We start from the raw sequence: 21,492 nt of genomic DNA, 5'->3' as shown, positions 1-21,492 counted from the left end.
ATGTCTCATATGGAGGTGAGCAAAGGGTACTACACTAGTGGTAGCAGCCATGAATCCTAAAAGTCTCTGGATGAATAGAGCAGGTCGAAAATGTTTGCCCTGGAATCTGGTGATCAGATATTGGGGTGATCTGACTGTCTAGGGACAGGACGGACCTCCCCACTGTGGTGTCTAATTTGGCTCCAATAAATTGGATAACCTGGGTGGACAGTAGTGAGGACTTTTTCCAATTCATACCAGCCCTAAGTGGGACATGGTTTGTATTGTGATGTTAATGTGTTCCTGGAGGAGGGTCTGTGAATGGGTGTCCTGCTTCCAGTGGCTGCCGAGTCTGCAGAGTGCTGCTGACAGGTAACAAGGTCCAGCTGGCAAGGCGAGGAATGTGCAAAGTCCGTAAATCAAGGGAGTAGTCGAGGACAGGCTGGGTTGGAGGTCAGAGAGACAGTTCCAAGGAGCAAACACAGTACAGTAGCAGCTTAGAGAACTCGTTGAAGCCACGCTGAAAGGACCCCTCCCTTTGGCTTTTATACTCGGAGAGCATTCAGTCCGCTCGCACAGCTGCTTCAAGTCTCCCCCTCTGAAGCCCCTCCTTCCTCTGAGAAGGCTGGCCTGTTGAGAGCCCGGAGGCATGCAGATTGACGTCGGGTCTGTAAGTCTCTTCTGTCCCTGCTACGCCGACGTTGCTCTCGATAGTCTGGAGATGTTGGAGGGGATAAGGAAGCTGGCTGCATCTGAGCTGGTGGCTCTGGGTGGGGAAGGGGAGCTTCTGGCTGGGATTCAGCATCTGACCATTCAGCTGTGGTCGGCTGCTGGGAGGCAGGCTGTTCCCCCTCAGGAGGAGCAAGGCTGTCAGCAAGTGTCAGCTGTTCCAGCTCCTCCTCCTCTGAGGACTCGTCAAGCTCAGGCTGTATTATGACACCATCCCCTCCCCCAGGCCCCCCCCCCCACTGGATGGGGCCGGTTTCCGTGGATAGGCCCGGTGGAAGCGGTGCACCAAGTCGGGTGCATGAAGATTCTCCACAGGTTCCCAAGAGCGGTCCTTGGGTCCATACCCCTTCCAGTCCACCAGATACTGCAGTTGACCACGTCGTCGTCTGGAGTCCAATATTTGTGCTACTTCATATTCCTCCTGGCCCTCTATCATGACAGGTAGTGGTGGCGCCTCTGGGTCTTGGAGAGGATGTGGGTGTGCGACGGGAACAAGGAGGGACCGATGAAACACAGGATGGGTACGGAGCGTAGAGGGTAGCTGTAACCGGTAGGCCACGGGGTTGATTTGGGCAGTAACTAGGAACGGGCCAATAAAGCGGGCATCCAACTTTCGGGAGGGCCTCTGACTTCGGAGGTGTCGAGTTGAGAGCCACACCTTGTCCCCAACCTTGAGAGTCTCTCCTGGCTGACGCCTATGATCGGCAGTCTCTTTGTATGCATCTTTGGCCTGGTGTAGTTGGTCCTGCAGGACCTTATGCAGTGCCTGCAATTCCTCCACAAAGTCGTTGACAGCTGGTACTGGTGCAGTGGCCATGACCAGCGGGAAAAACCGGGGATGGTACCCATAATTTGCCATGAACGGGGTCTGACAGATTGAGGTATGCACTGAGTTGTTCTATGCAAACTCCGCCAGGGGGAGCAGCGGGGCCCAGTCATCCTGCTGGTGGTTTACATAGCACCTGAGATACTGTTCCAGTGTGGCATTGGTGCGTTCCGTCTGGCCATCAGACTGGGGGTGATAAGCAGAAGATAAGTGTACTTGGGTGCCCAGTAGGTTGTGTAGGGTGCGCCAGAAGCGGGAGGTGAACTGGGTCCCCCGATCGGAGATCAGGTGTTCTGGCAATCCGTGGAGGCGGAAAACATGGTGTAAGTACAGCTGGGCAGTTTCACGGGCAGTTGGGAGTCCGGAACAAGGAACAAAGTGAGCCATCTTAGTCAGGAGGTCCACCACCACCAGGATGCTTGTGTTCCCTGCAGAAGTAGGGAGGTCTGTGATGAAGTCCATGGATACAGCTTTCCAGGGGCCATTAGGAGTGGGCAGGGGAAGCAATAGTCCTGTAGGCCTGCCAGGGGGATCTTTGGCTCGCCTGCAGGTGCTGCAGGAGGCTACGTACTGGGCTACATCGGTCTGTACATGGGGCCACCAAAACTCCCGGGTCAGTAGATGCGCTGTCTTATACCGACCAAAGTGTCCAGTGGGTTTGGCGTCATGTGCTAGTTGCAGGACTTCGGCCTGTAGTGGCCCCGGTGGCACATAGAACCGGTCTTGGTGGGTGAGCATCCCCGCCTGCTCTCTGTAACCCCGGGGGAATTCTGCGTAGGATCACGAAGACACTGGAGCATTTTCATGGCGAAGGGGTCACGTAGCTGTTGTTCCTGGATCCGCTCCTGGAGCGAGGCAATGGGAGGCACGGCAGCAAACACTTCCAGCGGTAGAACTGTGGATAGAAGCGGCTCCTTGAGGGACGGGGAAGCGAACTCAGGTTTTCGAGAGAGGGCATCTGCCCGCTTCTTCTGAGAGCTGGGAATGTAGGTAATGGTACAGTTAAAACGGGAGAAAAACAGGGACCATCGAATTTGCCTCTGGTTCAATCTACGAGCAGTCTGTAGATACTCAAGATTCCGGTGATCTGTGCGAACTTGCAAGGGGTGCCGGGCACCTTCCAGGTGGTGCCGCCAGACCTCAAACGCTGATTTAATCGCCAGGAGCTCCCTCTCCCAGATGGTGTAGTTTTTTTCAGCTGCATTGAGTTGCCGGGAGTAGTAGGCGCAGGGTCGCAGAGGGCCCGTGGCAGTGTCTTGCTGGGATAACACAGCGCCAACTGCGACACTGGAAGCATCAGTCTCAACCACAAAGGGTAAGCTTGGGTCTGGGTAACGTTGGACCGGTTCCGTTGCAAACCAGGTTTTTAGCTGCTGGAAGGCCTGTTGCACTTCTACTGTCCAGCGGAAGGGTTCTCGGGGCCATAGCAATTTGGTGAGGGGCACTGTTAGGAGGGCAAAGTTGGGGATAAATTGCCGATAGTAGTTGGCGAAGCCGAGGAACCTCTGAATGTCTTTCCGATTTCGAGGTGCCTGCCAAGACAGCACCACCTCCACCTTTTGGGGGTCCATCCTTATGCCCTGTGGGGTGATGAGATGCCCTAGAAATTCTACAGTGTCTAAGTCAAATGCACACTTCTCCAACTTAGCATACAGGCCATGTTGCCTCAGGCGTTTGAGGACAGCCTGAACATGTTTGGTGTGTTCAGCAGGTTCCTGGGAGAAGATCAGGATGTCATCAAGGTAAATTATCACAAAGTGATCCAGCAAGTCCCGGAAGACATCATTCATGAAGCGCTGGAACACAGCTGGGGCATTACAGAGGCCAAAGGGCATGACTAAGTACTCATACTGGCCATACCGGGTACCAAACGCAGTCTTCCACTCATCTCCAGGGCAGATACGCACCAAATTGTAGGCGCCTTGCAGATCGAGATTGGTGTACCTTTGGGCCCCCCGTAATCTGTCCAATAGTTCTGGGATCAGTGGCAGTGGGTAGCGGTCCCTGATGGTGATGCGATTGAGGGCCCGGTAATCATTACATAAGCGCAATTCCCCGGATTTCTTTTTTACAAACAAGACAGGGGCTGAGGTAGGGGAAGTGGATGGATGGATGAATCCTCTCTGCAAATTCTTGGCCAAAAATTCTTGTAGGGCTTTTCGCTCAGGTTCTGATAGGGAATACAACCGCCCAGCGGGCAAGGGGGCATCAGGAATAAGGTGGATGGCACAATCATATGGCCAGTGTGGGGGCAACCGGTCGGCGCCTTTCTCTTGGAAGACATCCTGGAACTCTGCATATTTGGCTGGGAGTGCAGACAGATCTGAACTGGTGCTCCCTCCCAGGAGCACAGAGGGCGCCTCATGGGGACATGGGGTCTGGAAGTGCAGGTTCTGCTTGCTCCACTCAATCAAGGGGTCATGCTTCTTCAACCAGGACATCCCCAGCACTACTGGGAAGCGAGGCATGGCAGCAATGTCAAAGCTGAGCTGCTCCTGATGGTTCCCTATGTGCAGAACTAGAAGGTGGGTTTCCTGAGTAACTGGACCCGAGTGTAGAGGCCGACCATTGATGGCTTCCACCAGAATTGGTGTCTCTTTGGTGCGTGTTGGCACTTGGTGTTGCCTGACAAATTGGGCATCCATGTAGGACTGGGAGGCTCCAGAATCCACCATGGCGTACACCAACAACCAACGCCCCTCTGGTAGCTGCAGCTTCATGGGGATCAGAAGATGCTGGGGCCCAATATCAGGAGGCTTTTGGTGTTCTATGGGGGGTCCAGAATGATAGGGGTGGCCTCCCCTCAAACCCTGGGGTGTAATGCTGACAGCTGAGGCTTCCACCTCCCTGGACACCGGGGTCAGGCTTTGGGACAAGTAGGAGCAGGGGTTGGATCCCATAGCAGGTGGTTGGCTTTCGGAGTGGCAGCGTACTTCCTTGCGGCCCTGCCGTCGACTCTCCAGGCGACCATCAATACGCAGGCAGAGTAAGATCAGGGCTGGGAGATTTGGAGGGCGCTCAACTCGGGCCACCTCATCCAGCATCTCCTCAGACAATCCCTCCAGATACTGGTCCATGAGTGCGGCCTCATTCCAGCCCAGGTCCTGTGCTAATTGCTGGAAGTCAGTGGTATAGTCCCTCAGAGTACCTGGCTCCTGCCGCAGCTGCCGAATGCGGTGGTTGGCCCGCTCTGCCTTCAGAGGGTCTGCAAAGATAGCCTTCAAGTGTGCTACAAAATCAGCAAGACTACTCAGCAGTGGTGAATTCATGAGCAGTAAAGGTGTCACCCATTTGGCAGCGTTTCCCTTTAAGAGGCTTAATATAAAACCAACCTTGGTCTTGTCATCAGGAAAATCTTGAGCCCGCAGCTCCATGTAGAGCTGACACTGTGCCAGGAATACAGGGAACTCTTCAACATTCCGTGCAAACTTCTCTGGAGGCTGCACTGGGCATTTCCAGGGAGGTGCGGGACCTGGCCTCAGGGTTACCTGCTGCTGCAACAAGGCTATGGTCTGGGTTAATTGCTGCACCTGTGTCTGCAGCCACTGGGTCTGGGCAACAAGGTCAGTGGCAACAGCAGTGCCTTCCTCCATCATGCTGGAGAGTTTTGGGTGGCTTCAAACTGTCCTGCTTCCAGTGGCTGCCGAGTCTGCAGAGTGCTGCTGACAGGTAACAAGGTCCAGCTGGCAAGGCGAGGAATGTGCAAAGTCCATAAATCAAGGGAGTAGTTGAGGACAGGCCGGGTTGGAGGTCAGAGAGACAGTTCCAAGGAGCAAACACAGGCAGTACAGTAGCAGCTTAGAGAACTCGTTGAAGCCACGCTGAAAGGACCCCTCCCTTTGGCTTTTATACTCAGAGAGCATTCAGTCCGCTCGCACAGCTGCTTCAAGTCTCCCCCTCTGAAGCCCCTCCTTCCTCTGAGAAGGCTGGCCTGTTCAGAGCCCGGAGGCGTGCAGATTGACGTCGGGTCTGTAAGTCTCTTCTGTCCCTGCTACGCCGACGTTGCTCTCGATAGTCTGGAGATGTTGGAGGGGATAAGGAAGCTGGCTGCATCTGAGCTGGTGGCTCTGGGTGGGGAAGGGGAGCTTCTGGCTGGGATTCAGCATCTGACCGTTCAGCTGTGGTCGGCTGCTGGGAGGCAGGCTGCTCCCCCTCAGGAGGAGCAAGGCTGTCAGCAAGTGTCAGCTGTTCCAGCTCCTCCTCCTCTGAGGACTCGTCAAGCTCAGGCTGTACTATGACAATGGGCAACCAGAAGTCAGTCATCCAGATAAGGTTCGATGGAGCAGCCCTTAGACTTCAAGTGTACAATTACAGCTGTCATACATTTCGTGAACACCCAGGGAGCTGAGGAGAAACCAAACAGGAGGAGTGTATATTGGAAGATCTCTCCCTGAAAGTAGAATCTAAGGTACCTCCTATCAGCGCCGGATCTACGGTTACCCACGCCCGGGGCAACCTTCGCTGGGCCATTTTGTGCTCGCGCGCAGCGCGGACACTCCCGCACTGCGTGATGACATCACTTCAGTGATGTCATCATGCGGGGAGGAGCAGAGGTAGCATGCGGGGCTGGGAAGCCACCGCGCCATTCGCCTCCCTGCAGGCAAATAGCGCAGGCCGCCTCGCAGCTCTCCACACTGCTTTTGCCTGCTGCGCAGGGCAGGGGGCGACCGGCTTGCCGCGCACCCCCTGCCCTACAGGGCAGGCAAAAGCAGCATGGGGGGGCTGCAAGGCCGCCCGCACCATTCACCTGAGGGCGCAGGCAGCAACACGGGCAGCCTTGCAGCCCCCCGTGCTGCCTTTCACCTGCCTCGCAGGACAGGGGGCGGCCAACTTGCCGCGCACCCCCCTGCCCTGCTGGGCAGGCGAAAGGCAGCGCAGGCGGCCCCACAGCCCACCACGCAGCCTTTTGCCTGCCCTGCAGGACAGGAGGTGCGTGGCAAGCTGGCCGCCCCCTGTCCTGCGGGGCAGGCGAAAGGCAGCACGGGGGGCTGCAAGGCTGCCCGTGTTGCTGCCTGCGCCCTCTGGCAGCCGGCCCCTGCTCCTGGCGCCCCGTCCCTGGTGGCACTGGGGGCAGACTACCCCCCCGTCAATCCGGCCCTGCCTCCTATGGTCAGGGTGTATGGCAATCTGAAAGTATACATCCTTGAAGTCGACAACCAGGAACCAGTTATCTGGTTCTTGATGTTGCAAAACACTGGAAAGGGTTAACATTCTAAACTTTTCAACTTTAATAAACAAGTTTAACTGTCAGATGTCCAGTATAGGGCAAAAGCCCCCATCCTTCTTTCCCACTGGAAAATATCTGGAAAAGAAGCCCAGTGGGATCCTCTGAATGGCCCCCTTGGAGAGGAGTTCCTCAATAACAGGTGAAAGGGCCTCTACTGGGCATGTAGACACATTTGAAGGTGAAGATAACTGTGGTAATTCTGTGAAACGGAGATGGTAACCATAATGAACAATCTGAAGTACCCAAGAGTCCGATGACATCAATGCCCAGGCACTATAGAAGGGAGTCAACCTGTCCCTGAACAAAAGGGGTTGCAAGGGTTGTGGGGCGATGAGTCCGAATAGCAGCTTTTGCCCTTGGCCTGATTTGAGAGAGCTCAGCTGGGGTTGCCTGGATCTGGACTTGTTAGGCCTCTTTGATCCTGTACGAGGACAGTTGTAATAACCCCTCTGCTGGTAGAGCAGAGGAATGGATACATGTATCTAGAACATTGTTGGTACGACAGGAGGTTCTGGTAGCACTGATTGAAAGAATAGTGTTGCTGGTGCTGTTGTTGCTGCTGAGGGATAATCACCCCCAGGGAGCGTGCTGTCTGCTGTTTTTTCTTTATTTGCTGTAAGAACTCACCAGTGCGTTCAGAGAATAAGGAGGAGCGCTCAAAGGGCAAGTCTTCAATCTTATTGCATTTCTCCTGGAGCAAGGCAGAGGAGCAGAGCTAGGAGTGGCATCTGAGGACTATGGCAGAAGCCATGGCTTTGGCTGAGCACTCTGCAGTGTGTTTGCCCACAGACATGTGTTGCTTGGTGAGTCTCGTGGCTTTGTGTTGGAGTGCTCGGATGAGGGCTCTTCATTCCTCAGATAAGTCCTGGGTGTAGTTTGACAGGCAGTCCCAAAGAAATAAGTTGTATGAGCCCATTATAGCTTGGTAGTTCGCAATGCGGAATTCAAGCATTGCTGAGGAGATCTTGCATTCTAGGGCATCTAGCTTATGTCTTTCATTGTTCATCGGGGACGGGTGGGAGCCATAATGGTGTCTAGACTGGACTTCCTCTGTAACAAGGAAAGATGGACATGGATGAGTAAAAAGGAATGCACAATCTTTTTGTTGGAGTTTGTAAGAGTTTTCAATCTTATGGGAGGTAGCAGGTGACGATGCTGGTTTCTCCCAAACTCCACGTGCAATGTCAATAAGATCATCCATTGGTGGGAAGACTACAGAGGCTGGTGAGTTGCTATAAAGTGCCTGGAGTACCTTACTCTTAGGCTTTGGTGTTGCTGAAGAGATGTCAAGGTCAAGTGCACATGCCATTCTGAGCATCTGCTCAGCAAACAATTGAGAGTCCTCCATTGAGGAAGAGGATGAGGAGTCACCCACGGTCTCTTCTGGAGACGGGTCCAATGCTAGTTCTAAAATTGCATCTGATTGGCAAGAGCCAATTTCTTCCTCATCATCAGAATTGGAGAGAGGTGGTGAGCGAGCACAAAACTGATGGGATCCGACAGAAGAGGGTGTCAGGTCCGGTAGTGCTGGAACCGATGGTGTAGGAGCTGTTCCTGTTGGAACCAAAGGTAGAACTAATGCTGAGACAAGGGGAACGGCTTGGAGCCAGGCGAGAAAGTCCTACCAATGTGGGACCTGAACTAATAAGTTATGCTCAGTGGCCAGGGGGTGGTGAGAGGAGTCTGAACCCCAGGTGGCAGGATCCATGTTGGAGCAGGTTGACAGGCTGGGTTCAAAGATCTGGGGTGCATGCCCTTGAGGTCAAAAGATTTTGCTTGGATCATTGTTTCAGGTCCTGCTCGGCTGATAGGGTTGCAGCCAGCCCGTCAGAGCCCATAAGGGACGTTTCCCATAAAGCTGCCTTTAGGCACGCAGCCTGGTTGTGCCTGGCCTTGGAAGTGAAGCGCTTGCAATGTTGGAAAGCCCCAACATTACGTCCCTCAGCTAGGCAGAGTAGGCAGAGGTATTCATTTGAGTGCAGCATTTTGGTTTAGCATCAGGAACATTTTTTGAATAGTGCCTTTTGAGAGGTCATAGACATTGTGGAGTCTAAGATCCAATCCAAAACAGTCTGAAGGAGGTAGAAGGAAAAGGCACAAGAGAAGCGAGAGATATATATAAAGAAACTCTCAGCAACGGCAAGAAAGGAACTGAGGGAAGAGGGGTCACTCCACCCAGCAACACTGCATTTCGGCGGGAACACTCTGTGCATGTGTGTTGTTGGGAGGGAGTGCCCTCTAGTGTTTGAGAGCTTGTAAATCTTTCCAGCAGCTGGCCCTGCGCCAGCGCAGTCCCCAGTGTGGGACTGCTCTGAAGACCGACAATTAACTTTTATTCCTGCTAGGCCAGTTTTCTAATTGCATTTAATTTTTTTTTTAGGCAAAAGAGTATTCAAAACTGAAATTTGTTACTTGCAGTCTGTAGCAGGGCAGATCATTTTATTGTCTCAACATTTGACTACCTCATTCTCCTATTATGGAGTTACTCTTTCCTATGGGGGCAGGGAATGCCTAAAACTAGCAAACAGAAACCAAAAGTCTGACTGTTTAAAGTAACATATTAACCACTAAACTTTAAGGCTATATGAAGCATGATGAGCCTCTCCAATTATCGTTCAATACAGGTAGCAGTGTTTTGAAAGAAAAGAGGAAAGAAATTTATTTATCCCAGATCTTGGTGAAAACTTTGTATCCCAGCCACAGATCACTCAGTTATCTTTTAAGAATTTTATTTAAAATTAATCTAGTTATCCTTGAACAGATTGAATAAAACAGAACCACAATTACACAGAAAACAACTAGCATATGCAAATAAGATTATAAATAAAAAGCATACATGCCATCCTTTCTCCTACTTGTTTTTTAGTTTTAATACATATTAATTGTTGGTTTTAATTGTTTTAATGCTGTTAACTGTTTTGGGTCTTGTTCGAGGTAGAGATGATATAAAAATCTAATACATACATACATACATACATAGCCTTCATTTAAAGATGAAATTCAATTTCTAAAATTCTTGCCACGCTTTTACAGAAAAGGTTAGTCTCACTGCAACCTCGTTTTGATAGATTCAAAGATTTTACGACGTGGCTATCTTGCATAGACACAATTGAATGATCCTCACATGGTTTTCTTAAACCATCTAATCTGTTTCCTCTAAAGGCATGATAGATACCTGTGAACAGGCCAAAGAACAATTATTGCAAACTTTGATTTGTTTTGGAATTTATTCTGGACATAAAGCCACTGATTTATAAATAATGCTTGCGGTGCCAGCTCTATGGGCCTGGGTCGTTAGTGCAGGAAAAATACGCTGATGCTTAATGATGGATGAAAAACAGGCCACACCTTTATTGGTTACATAACAGAAAGGAGCGATGGCCACGTAGGGCACGGATCCCAGCATCGGCCGACCCGCCTGCCAGTCGATGACGCCTCACCCTATCAGCCCGCCTGCTGAAAGGGGAAACCACGGGATGATGGTTAATGGAGCCACACTGGGCGGTAGCCTCTCTGTAGTTCCCCGTCACCTGGGCACAGGCATGCTCCGTCCGCCCCCGAGCTGGGCTTACCACTATCATGCCTGGTCCAAGATCCCTTATGGGGATCCCCATCTATGGGGGAAAACAATGCCACGCAGGCACTGTTTCCCCCCAAGGGATCGGTGCCCAACGCCAAACCACCACAGGAGCCAAAATGGCTCCCCACCAAAGCTCCTAATGCCGTAACCAACAAAGCAAACCATCCCATATGTCTTGTAACCAAATGTCCTGACCCCAGCTGGACAGGTGTACACCATCGGCCTGATATAGGGCTTCCAATTGAAAAGAGACCTCGGGATGGCCTATTACCAGACCTCCAAACTCCAATACCGCACGCCCCACCACTTTCGTCAGCCGCCGCCATGCGAGATCTACTTTATCATTGTGCCTCGCTCCCCGCCAGACGCGGCGTTGCAACAACTCCGACCATAAAATGGTCATGTCCAAATAACTTTCATGCAAAACCCCCAAGTCCCTCAGTATGTCCTGCAAAATGTCCAGCTTGGTCCGTTTCGGAAGGTCGTTTTCACCAAGTTGAAGAACAACTGCATCTGGTGGTCCAATCCATCGTACGAGCCGCAGGAAACGAGGCAACAGAGCATCCCAGGTCATTCCCCTGGAACCGAACCACGATATTGCGACAGCATCCTCGAGACCCAGATTAGGTCCCCAGCCAGAAGCCTTAGTGTAACGGGCAGCCCAGTACACAATGCTGTGCCCCACGATCCACACCTGTTTGGGACAACCTAACGAGACTGAAGAGAAGAAGGGTTAATGACCAAATGTGGCCTAACATAAGACTTAAAACAGGTGGAATTCCAGCGACCGATTGCCTGAACCCGGCTAGCTGGCAATCCCAATTCAGATGCCACGGTGGCGGCCCCTATGCGAAAGGAGTGACCACCAAACTCATTGGCCGGGAAGCTCTCGGCTGCCAGGGCAGAGCGTAAGACGCTCACAAATTGGTAACGAGAAAAGGGGGTGCCATCCCGGTGAACCAACAGGAAACCCCCAACCTTGGGGCGAATATCCATATATGCCGACAACGCTTGGAGAGGGCACGGACCCGAGTCTGAAATGCCGAGATCAATCCGAGACCCCCGACCCTCCTGGTCGGTCTTGGACCGTTGAAGGAAAATTGTAACCCCAGCGCCATGAAGGGTAATGTCCCCCACAGCCAACGCTCGGCCCCCCACCTCTCGACGAGAGCTGGCCACCAACTCCCCTACCCTAAAAGCCCTGAAGAAAGCCAGTATGAAGGCAGTCTCGAAAAGCTGAGCCTCAAAGGCCGAGTGACACATACTCGGTAAATGGCCCAAAAGTCGTACAAGGATGGCATAAGTGATGGGGCGACGAAAATCTGGAGGAGGAGGGGTCAACCTCCTCCAACCCTCAATGGCTCTCCTCGAAGCAAACATTGCACATGGATCAGGGAAACCCCCGGCTTTACTAAAAAAAGGAGATGGCCGCCAAATGGGATTTCATGGTCCGTGGGGCAATGCCTCCCTCCCTAAGATGAGCCAGATAACGGAGAACAAGAGCCCCGGTGGTCGGCAACTGGCCAGACCCGCCCCAATGCAAGGACAAGGACAAAAAGCTGGACAGGGCCCTACGGTAAGAGTTCAATGAAGATGGAGCAACTGATGACAATACTCCCTGGATTATGCTGTGTTCCCAAGGCTCCAAAGATCCTCCGGGAATGGATCCGGGTCCCTCCGTGCCTCTGGTGCCAAGGCAAAGAATCGTTCGGTCTGGAAGCAAGATAATGTGTCGGCGATGTTGTTATCAGCGCCTGCTACATGCTTAGCAAAGAAAGAAATGTTATTATGCAAGCAAACCAGGACAAACTTGCGCACCAGACGCATGACCCGCTCAGAGCGCGGCGATTGTCTACTCAAGACCCTGACCACCGCCATGTTATCGCACCAGAAAACCACTTTTTTGTTCCTGAACTGGTCAGACCAGATGACGACTGCCACCACAATCGGAAAAAATTCCAAAAAGGTGAGGTCCCTTGTCAGACCGGACGCGTGCCACTGTGGAGGCGAAGGCTGAGCACACCAGCGACCCCTCAGGAAAATCCCAAAGCTGCCCCTGCCTGCGGCATCAGAATGAACCTGCAAGTCAGAGGCCATATTCAAGGAATCCTGCCAGAAGGTTACCCCATTGTATTTAGACAAGAAGCCCAGCCAAACGCGGAGATCTTCCTTCATACCTTTGGAGACCCTGGCATGATGCCGGGGGGAAGGGACTAGGGGTGTGCAAGCCAAAAAATGCACCAAAGGGCATGATAGAAGTGTACTACACAAAATAATACAACCCACTTCACCGTTTTTGACAGCAGTTGTGTTTGTGTGATTCTCTGATGTGAAGTGAGTTGTGTTATTTTTATGTAGTACACTGCTTTCATGCCCTGTTGTGGCTTCCTACTGTGTAACCTAACGCAGTTAAGGAAATAAAGTGCTTTTGACAGCAATATTTTGGGGTGATTCTCTGATGTTAAGTGAGTTGTGTTATTTTTGTGTAAGATACTGCTGCCATGCCCTTTGGTGCGCCCCCCTGCTGTGTAACCTAAAGCTGTTCAAGAAATAAAGTGTTTTTGACAGGAATCGTGTTTTGTGATTCTCTGATGTTAAGTGAGTTGTGTTTTAATTTTTCTGTGTGGGGGACTGCTGGTGTAATGTGTCATAATGCTTTGCCTACTTGTACTTTGAAAGGGAGAAAATAATTTTTAAAAAACTTTATTTTGTGTTGTTCGTGTTTTATTCTTTGTTGTGCAGTTGGTTCCCATCATAGGGAACAATGGGGCTGGCTGGCCAGCCATCTCTGTAGGTGGTGGGGGAATTTGAGGGAGGGTGTCTGTGGTTCAGGTGCTCTTTCACAGGGACCAGCTGGCACTCAGAAGTGTGCCCACCATTGTGGCACCCCTGGGCTGTGCAGAATTGCCCAGGGAAAGAGAGTTTAGAAGTTCCCAGCATAGGGAACAAAGGGAGAGGGCTGGCCTTTGCCAGCCTGTTCCTGGGGTTATGGGTGTGGGGCAGGTGGGGGTGGATTTGGGTCTGTGAGGGGCTAATGTGGGGATTTGGGTCTGTGTGTGGCAGCTGGGGGGGAATTGGGTTTGTGTGGGGCTGTAAGGGGTGGACTTTAGGGGCTGAGAGGACCTACTTGGGGAGGCCATGAAATGCCCCCCCCCGAGTGGGAGCAGGCTGAGCCTTGGTGGGGGGTGGGAGGAGCGGTGGGAGAAGGGCCCCTGAGGGCTGGGGGGCATTTTGCATGCAAAATGCCACCCCTGGCAAGACAAGCCTCCCCCAGCTGTCAGTGGTAGAGAAAAGAGCACCTACTTGGGGAGGCCATGAAATGCCCCCCCCAAGTGGGAGCAGGCTGAGCCTTGGTGGGGGGTGGGAGGAGGGGTGGGAGAAGGGCCCCTGAGGGCTGGGGGGCATTTTGCATGCAAAATGCCACCCCTGGCAAGACAAGCCTCCCCCAGCTGTCAGTGGTAGAGATGAGAGCAGAGCACCTACTTGGGGAGGCCATGAAATGGCCCCCCCAAGTGGGAGCAGGCTGAGCCTTGGCGGGGGGTGGGAGGCAGGGTGGGAGAAGGGCCCCTGAGGGTAAGGGGGCATTTTGCATGCAAAATGCCACCCCTGGCAAAGGAAGCCTGCTTCTTCATTTTTTCCCCATAGGAAATAATGAAGAAGATGAGCAGCAGCATGCTAACAATATGCTGCTCCATCGCTTTCTTATGGGAGGATAGGGGGACCTGCTTTGGGGGGCCATACATGGCCCCCCAAAGTCCAATCGGTCTGAAACTTGGGAGGTTTTTAGAGAGGGGTTAGAGGAAGGTCCCCACCAATTTCGGGCTGATTCGGTGGGAAAATGCCTCCCCCAGACGTCCGGGAAGACGGAGGCATTTTCCCATTGAAAAGCCGAAAGAAAGCCGAAAGAAGCCGAAACGTTTCGGCTTTTTTTCTTTCGGCTAGCCGAAACGTTTCGGCATTCCCCGAAAGAAGCCAAAACACTTTCGGGCATTCCCCGAAAGAAGCCAAAACACTTTTGTTTCGGCTTTCTTTCGGCATTCAGAAAGCCGAAACGCACATCCCTAGAAGGGACCCCTGCTGTGGCCCTGGCCAACCTCATGCAGAAAGGGCGTCCTGGAGACGCAACTCTGCATGCAAAGTTGAGGTGGCCTATCAGAGACTGGAGCTCCTTGAGGGTGGCCTTGTGCCGGCCTAGCATTGATATGATTAGCTCCTGCAAGGCCTGAAGTTTACCTAGGGGAAGCCTGGAGCAGCCGGCAACAGAGTCCAATTCTATGCCCAAATATATAATTCGAGAAGCGGGACCCTCAGTCTTCTCTGCAGCCAAAGGGACCCCAAGTTCTGACGCGAGCACCTGGAAACCGGCCAGCCTTTCAGCACAAGCCGGGCCACTCGCTGGCCCAACGAGGAAAAAATCATCCAGATAGTGCATGACTTGAGGGCATCCCAAGCGGCCCTTTGCAACCCACTCGATAAAAGTGCTGAATGTCTTGAACGCGGCGCAGGTCACCGAGCAACCCATGGCCATGGCCTTATCCACGTAAGAGACGCCCTGAAACTTAAATCCCAACAAACAGAAGTCATCGGGGTGGACGGGCAACAGCCGGAATGCGGATTGGACATCGCACTTCGCCATAAGGGTGCCAGGGCCACAAGAACGCATTAATCGGACAGCATGGTCTAGTGATGCATAACGCACGGAACACAGCTCCGGTGGGATAGCATCATTGACAGAGGAGCCTCTCGGGTAGGAGAGGTGATGAATAAGGCGGTATTCACCAACCACCTTCTTGGGGACTACTCCCAGAGGGGAAACCGGGAGATTAGGTATAGGTGGTGCGTCAAAAGGACCCGCTATCCTCCCTGCTGCGATCTCCTTGTCCAGCTTTTTGGCTACCACATCAGGTAGATCTCGAACTGACTTCAAATTGCCTGATGTCATGGGCACCCTGGGGCCCTCGAAAGGAATGCGAAAACCTGATTTAAACCCCGCCCACAGATAGTCTGCCGCCACCTTATTGGGATAGAGATCCAGGAAAGAACGAAGGACATCCAAACGAATAGGGGAGGGGGCAAGGGCCAGAGTCCGTGACATCTCACTGCTTGCCTCCAGCCGTGGACTGACTGGCGCCAATGGAGCCGGCAGAACGTCCTTCTTTTCGGGAACCTGCAGTGGAGGGCCGGCCCCCGCAAAAGGGCTGCTGGTTGGCCCCTTGGCGTGAGCATGAAGAACGTGGATGAGGACCATAGCAAGCTTCACAAAAATGGTCAAACTTGCAACGTGTCCGCTGGCACTTTCCTTGGTTATACTCCCAACAAACCATCCTCCTATCCCTCCTGGACCCCCACCTTCCTTGGCAAAGAGGATCGCTCCTACCCCGCATGTGCGGGCCCACCAGCCACAACCATAGTTTTTGATTAATAACATCCCAGCGCCGCCAAGCGTTGTGTGAGGCCCACTTGCAGAAAGCCTCATCATAGTCTATCGCAGCCCCTTCCCCTGCTAAGGCCCTTGCCCGGAGGACGTTGGCCAAATGGTTGGAAATGTGCCACCCTCTCTCTGGGTAAGCTAGCTGGACCACTCCCATGAACACAGTAAATCCCTCCAACCAATTAGCAAAAGTTCTGTCAACCTCTGTCTTCTGTTCCTTCTCTTTCCGTCTCCTTGAAGGAGGGCGAGAGAGGCCCTCCTCAGCTTCCGGTCGTATGAGCGAAAAGATGTCAACATAATATCCATCTAATATGCGCCGCCTCATCTTGTGTGACAAGTGGCCCCCAGGGACGTCCTCGTCCTCCCCTCGGCCAGCCGTGGTGGAGCCAGCCTCCTCAGAAGTGTCCTCCACCCAGACTGACCCAGGGCCGGATTTTTTCCCCTAACTCCAGATCGCCTCCGAGCAGCCCAGGACGGGATTGGTGGAACATGAGCCACAGCCACCAAGAATTCCCCATCGGAGCCCCTCTCCTCCCCACCAGAGGATGACTCACTCGAGGATTCCATGGTGTCCGACTCATCCCTGTGATGCAATGACCGCTTTTGCTTACGTGCCGACCACTTTTTCTTTGCCACAGGATGCCGTCTGACCTCTGGGCTGGAGGAGTCATCACTGGTCGGGGACCTGGCCCTCCTGCCTTGACGTGATGCTTCTGACCGCACCATGTCCCTGCGCCTGCTTCTTGATGGAGAGACCCCACTCCTTGGGGCTGATGGCCCCTCCCCTTCCAACATCTCTGGGCACCTTCCAACACCTAACTGGTCCACTCTTTCTGAAAGGCGTTGCAAAGCCCTAGACAAACCCTGTAAAGAGGGTCCCTGCACCACATCACGGTCACCTGCTGGCGGCAAAGCCACAGGAGATGAGCCCCTTTCTCCCATGTGAGGCCTTGGCCATGCCCTAGTGCCATGCACATGCCTGCGCTCTAAGGCCCCAGACGCTAATCTGGTAGCAGGCCTTCCTGTGGAGCCAGAAGGGGCAGAACTCACTGTTGACCCTCAGGGGGTCTTACGGCCCGCAGCTCCCTGTGCTCGTCCATGAGTAATGGCCCCATGTCCCTTCTTGGCCCCTCCCCTTTTTGGGACAGTTTGAACCCTTGCTGGGGCGACTCTCCCTCCAAGGGGGCATGTCCGCTTCCCCTCAGTCAGAATCCTACCTACAATGCTCGCTTAATCCCCCGATAGAAGAGCCGATGGGACAGCGCAGCACAAGGCCCCGCACCGCCAACGTCAGCTATAAGCTGCTGAGGGGGAGGGTGGGGCTTTTTGGCTCCGCAGGGCTGGCGCCCCCCCGTACACCCTGGGAGGGCAGGCTGCCCCCAAGAGCGCAGAAACGCTGCGGCCACCGTGCGGCCAACAGCGGGCCAGAAAAGGCTCCCTGCAGCAGCTCTGGAGCAGCGTCAGCCTCTCCTGTCCGATCGTCACACCGGAGCCGACTGCAGGAATCCCAGGGCCAGCTCCAATGTATAGAAGGTGGGAGGACCTGATAGAAGCCTCCGCTTCTCAGGTCCAGCAACGGCTCCCACCTTATTAAAAACCCAGCCGGTTCCCCTGATTGGCCGGCTGGGAATTCAGAGCGTGCAAAGTGCGCGGCTTTGCAGCCTTGCACTTTGCCGCGGAGCCAGCCCCGGGAGGACGATCCTGCTTCCTCCCAGCCCAGCATCCCCGCAAACGCCGGCCACGGGGGCTTTTCAAAGCTGAATCTGTATATTTACCAGGACAGTGAAAAGATGCATGTTTGCATAAGAACCTAAAAGCAAACTCTCAGACTGACTGTGTCAAAACATCCTGAACAGGGATTTAAAATTAAAATCCCTAACACTCCTGCTAATGTGAATCAGGTTTACCCTCCATAAGGCCAGAACAGTGTTAGGTCATCTGACACACTGTGTTGCAAGGAACTTAATTCTGCTGCTGCTTTTAGTAGTATGCTGTAGAAACTGGAATTGCGGTCCAGCCCATAGCTGAGTTTTGGAAAGGACACCCTGCATTCTCTATTACTGAAATATGGGTGGAAGTCTTCTGGGTAGTGGGGCTTTTAATTAAACTTGCAGACAAATTGTCAATAAATATTTTCAGCTTAATTATACACGTGTTAAGTTTTCAACAGCCAGACTGATTGTTCCTTCACACAAAAACTGTCATTTTTTTAGTTAAAGCATTAAAAGAACTTGTAAAGTAACTTGTGATTATTGTATTGATCATTACATGTTTTCTTCTAAGTTGCTTATGATATTTATGTAGAGGTAATTCAGGCAATACTGAAAAAACACTGTCAAGGAAGTAAAGCCCAGTTGTAGCTTCTAGCAGCCAACATCTATGCAAATAAATGTTCAAAATAGTCTGTTCAGACAGCAGCAACTCCTATAAATTGGGCTAAAGAAACTAACTATGGTTGTTCAAATGGGTTGAGCATTAACAGAGACAGCATTTTCTTAGCAGCTGCTTGACTGACAAAAATGCTTAGATGCCAGACTTGCTGCCCTATTCCTCAAGAATATTTTCAGTCATATGAATTTTTATTAAACCTTGTTTATTTGCAAGGGACAGTCACACACACCCCTTTCCAACAGCAGTCATAAATCAAAGCAGGGAAGAATTCAGAGTCTTATCAGCAAATACACCTGCTCACTGCATGCTTACAGCACTAAGTCCAATAAATAAGCTAACCATGTTGAAGCCGCATATACCCAATTCCTCCTTCCACTTTTTAAAAAAACTTGACTGATTCACAGTAATGCTATACTACTGAAAAACAGGAATAAACAAATCTCTTTCAATGAAGTCTATGTGATCTTCACTTCCAGAAGCAGTTCCTTCTCCTTACAAGTTTGTGGAATATGGAATTGTAAATTAGAAGCAAAACAGAGGCAGATAATGCCCCCATCCATTCATTTAGCTGCAAAAGAGAACAACTAAAACAGGTAATATTTCTATTTAAACAGAAACTATTATTGTATTGGTAATTTAAGTTGATTATCTCAGATTATTTAATTAGGTAAGGGGCTGGATTCAGCCAACTGTCTGGCTGAAGCTCACTCAACTCTTCTCCATACTATAGCCCCTGTTCCACATGGCTTTCATTAAGTCAGATCCAGTGATTCCCAATACAGCATTTTTGATGGTAAAACAGGACTCCCTCATTCTCCTTTTCACCAGCCAGAAAGCTGTCTGGACCAACCTTGTATGTAGTCTGTCACAGATGAGGAAAATTATGAATACAGAGGAAAATATGCTGGAATTATAGCATTCATAAAACTCTTAAAATGACCTTTGTTATCAAGCTTAAATTCCTAAGGCAAGGAAAATAGGAGAAACCCACTGTAGAATTTTGTAAGGAAGAACTAGATTTGTTTACTTCAATAGGCAGTGAATCAGTAAAACATTTTCCACACAAAGTAGATGGCATTTTTAATTGTTTATTTAGGTCTTCCATGTGCAAACATAATTGTCAAGGATCTAGGACATTGTCATATTTACTCTTGGTACCAGAATACCAGCCAGTGTTGCTATTACATACTTTCTGTGTGTCCATTTAAGAATTTTAAAGCTTTTATTTAATATGGGGAAAAAACACAACTTTCTATTCACAAAAAGTGAAGGTTTTCCACTGTAATTAGTTCAACACATTTGTAGAAATAACAATGGAATTAAGTACATTTTATAAAATGGCAATGTTAATTGTTTTCATAAAAATAAGTTGTCATTATCCCCAAACCATAGCTGAAACCACTGGTCATGGTATGTTATGTGAAGCAGCAACAGAATATGCACAAAGGCAATCAAGAAAATAGGTTTTTTCTATGTTTATTTCTGGTTTGGGAATTTTTTGGAAAAAGGGGAACATGTTTGGCACTTAAATCACATTTTAGGAACTTAATATTCTGGTACAAGTATTGTCGCAAGTCTGTGTTCTCAACATAGATTTCCTAACATAAACTTATTAGGTAATATATCTGCCCCAAGAAAAGTTCAGCCTCTCTGATTTCCTCTAAATGCCAAGCTCAGGGGGAATAGCAACATTGTAGCAGACAAAGGCTACATGTACCAGGATAAATCTGGGTAAGCCATCTAGTCCACAGGTCTTAAGGTACCCATTCTTTAAGTTACTGAGCTGATTTTTGGAGTTTCGTAAGTGTTCTTTTCAAGCTGACATTTACAGGTAAGTCAAGAATCAAATCATATATTCAAATGTCATTAACATTTTTTATGTTGAATCCATCATCCAGACTATATTTAAGCGACAATGCTGAGGAAACAGGTTATTTTACATTTTACAGCAATATACAAATACATAGCAGTTTAAATCATTATACATTTAACATTTTCATTGCACTTAATGAAAGGCATTTATATTAAATATCCTATAGAGACCTGATACTTTGCATTTTCAATGCACAACATTTTCTTCTCAGTTCCCCAGTTTTCTCCTAAGCTCCCACACATACATTTTGTAAAAGTAGAAGTCATTTCACACAAAACAGATACAGAAACATTTTGAGTGCACAATCCCTTTAACTCCTAGTGTACCTACTTAGAAACTACTTTGTACTGTTTCTAAGTACTGTGGATTTCATTGGAAAAGAACAAGAATCCAGTAGCACCAATAAGACTAAGAAAATTTGTGGTAGGATATGAGCTTTCGTGAGCCACAGCTCTCTTCGTCAGATATTTCAGAATATGGATTTCTTGTTAAGGTGACAACAGTCTCACTTGATTATCTACCAAAATAAGCCCTTCAATCAGACCTTGAGGGAGAAAATGAACAATACATTTAGTGTTCTCATTTATACCCCATGGGATGAATTTCTGACAGCAAATTTATGGTATGTTCTAGCAATCTGAGGTGTCTCTATAGCCAGAACTCAATGAGTTCAACTAGGTCCTTCTATATTCAAGACTCATTATAATGCCTTAGAAAGGGGGAAATCTCCCAGCTACAGATAGTAATGTTACCAAATAGATGTAACAAAGGAGGGGAGCAGCATAGAGGAAGAGAAGCACTTGAAACACATTTTTGGAGTATCAAAGAGAAGTACTCACAGGCCTGTCAGATTCAAGAAGTTGAAGGAGGCGTCCGTTTACATGCTTATTCCTTACACTAATTCCCTTTCAATATCCTCTTTTCCTTCAGTCTTTCTCATAGGCTTGCCAGTCCCCCAGTGGGGGTGAGGGATTCCCCACCCCCAGCCACCTCTCACCTGGCCAGCAGGGGGGAAAGAAGTGCAGGAACTCAGTGGGGTGAATTTAGTGTTTGGGGCCAGTTTTTACTCAACCGGCCCCTGCACAGCCCATTTCTTCCACGTCACGCCAGGAATAACATCGTTCTGGAGTGATCTGGGAATGCCCTGGAGCACATGCACAAGGTAAGTACCCCTCCTGCAAGACACTCCCCCTGCACCCCTCCCGTCCCCTGTTTTGGCACCCCAGCGACCTGGCAACCCTACTTTCCCATGTTTAGCAAAATAGATAAAGGACTAAACAAGGGTGGTGGTGCTAGTAAAGGTGAAGAAAGGGAAGGGGATCAGCCTATAAGAATCATGAGGTTGCTGTTTTTCAGAAAACATTTCAATGTCCCCTCCTACCACAATGGTAATATGAAACATGTATTGCTTCATTTTGAACTTTACTTCCTAGAAAGTATTCATTATGAGTGCCTA

The 21,492-nt window shown here is 50.5% G+C and overlaps 1 long non-coding RNA gene across 1 annotated transcript in view; it reads left to right on the top strand.

Annotated features, from left to right (window-relative positions):
* The window catches only part of LOC129326625 (uncharacterized), a 64,949-nt gene that overhangs the window by 24,435 nt on the left and 19,022 nt on the right, over positions 1 to 21,492 (top strand). Inside the window, exon 2 of the long non-coding RNA XR_008596716.1 lies at positions 18,640 to 18,756. This is a non-coding gene — a long non-coding RNA (uncharacterized LOC129326625). The remainder of the gene's footprint in view (positions 1 to 18,639; positions 18,757 to 21,492) is intronic.

Source organism: Eublepharis macularius, chromosome 3 (genome assembly GCF_028583425.1).
Source record: "Eublepharis macularius isolate TG4126 chromosome 3, MPM_Emac_v1.0, whole genome shotgun sequence".
In the NCBI taxonomy this organism is placed as follows: Eukaryota; Metazoa; Chordata; class Lepidosauria; order Squamata; family Eublepharidae; genus Eublepharis; species Eublepharis macularius.
This window is presented reverse-complemented; position numbering and strand designations above follow the sequence as displayed.